This window comes from Mus caroli, chromosome 2 (genome assembly GCF_900094665.2).
Source record: "Mus caroli chromosome 2, CAROLI_EIJ_v1.1, whole genome shotgun sequence".
Taxonomy (NCBI): Eukaryota; Metazoa; Chordata; class Mammalia; order Rodentia; family Muridae; genus Mus; species Mus caroli.
Window position 1 is genome coordinate 84,412,681 of NC_034571.1, and position 1,758 is coordinate 84,414,438.

A 1,758-nucleotide genomic window follows, 5' to 3' on the forward strand; every position below is an offset into this window, starting at 1 on the left:
GTATGGGCATGGAACCCTCAACAGCTGATCCTAGAAAAAACCCAAGCCTTGTCTTCCATTATTACCTTTTTGAGGAATAGGTTCAAGTCTACCCTGCTCTCCTTTTCCTAGTCCCTTTCTCTCTTTATAGCCCATTTTCTTCATCATTTGAACAGCTTGTGGTGAGTATTCATTAGTCAAGGTTATTCCCATTNCCTGTAAGATGTCTCTCCCCCAAAGATTAACTGGGAGTGGTAAGACATAGGGAGTGAATCGTCCCGTTTGACCTTTAGGTGCTTGCCAGCTCAAGGAGCGAGAGCTGATAGTGGGGCAGGACTGATATCCTAACCCTTGTAGTGAATGTGATGACTGAGTAACGGGCCAAGCTTTTGGCCACCAGTGGGAGGAGATGATACTTTTATNTGCTCCTGTATCCAAAATCCCTTTGAACTGTTTCCCTTTTATAACTAACTCTAAGAATGGCCTGGAATCAAGAGGCACTATTAAGTAAGCAGAATCATTGCCAGTAGAGCCAATTTCTCTAGCAGCTTGAAGGACACCAGAGGAGGGGGAGTAGCCATGTAGGCTTGGCAAGATTATTAGCTGAGCTATTTTATCTCTTTGTGATATAGAAAAAACACCTTGAGGACAAGAACAAAGAACTTGAAGTTCCCCTTCATAGTCTTGATTTACGACTCCAGGGTGAACAGTGAGGCCTTGTAAAGTAAGGGATGCCCGGCCCAGTATCAGGCCGACGCTTCCAGATGGAGAGGCCCTTTGTAGTCAGTGGGAATGGGCTGCACCCCCACTTGAGGTGTCACCATGAATCGAATTGTGGAACAGAGATCTAGTCCTGGTGAGACTTTTGCAGCTCTGTGGACTGTAGTGTCCGTCTGTNGTGAGCTGGGATCCCATATGTTTTGGGGCCCTGAGACCTGGGGCCCAGAAACTTGTTTTTTTAATTGTCTTCACTTCTTTTTGCCTGAGGAGGTCCAGACTGAATAAGTCTGCCTTTGATGTCTCTAATTGAGCGACACTCACTGGCTTGATGATAACCTTTTCCACACCTAGTACACAGTCCTAGCACTTTCTTTTTTATGGGGGCCTGGCAGTCTCTTCTTATATGTCTTGGTTTGCCACAATTGTAGCAGATCTTGTGATTACTTGTATCTGAACGCCTTTGGCTCTGTAGGATGGCAGCTGTTAGCCCTGCATTAGTTAAGGGGCCTCCAAGCTCACGACATACCCTTAACCAGTCCTGCAGTCCTTTACTCTTTCTGGGTGTAATCACTGCTCTGTATTCCTGTGTGGCTTGTTCATAAATCAACTGTTCCACTAACGGCATTGCCTGTTCAGGGTCTCCAAAGATTCTGCCTGCTGCCTCTGTCATCCTAGCTACAAAGTCTGAGAATGACTCCTGAGGATTTTGTATGATTTTTGTCAAGTATCCTCCAGGTTCTCCCTTTCTGGAAAGTGCTTTCCACGCCTTAATGGCAGCAGCGGAGATTTGATTTTATGCTCCCCAATCATAATTCGTCTGATTATTAACATACTGCCCTTGTCCTATTAATAATTCAAATGTCCAATTTCTCTGATCGCCTTCAGCAGTGGCATTGACTTTTGCCTGCGTCTGAGAAGCGTCATGCCACAGCGCCTTTCATTCGATGTACTGCCCCATATTACGGAGTACAGCTTTCACTGTTGTCTGCCAGTCTCCTGGAGTCATGGCCAAGGTCATAAGCCTTTCAACTTGAGATATGGTAAAATTGGCACTAACTC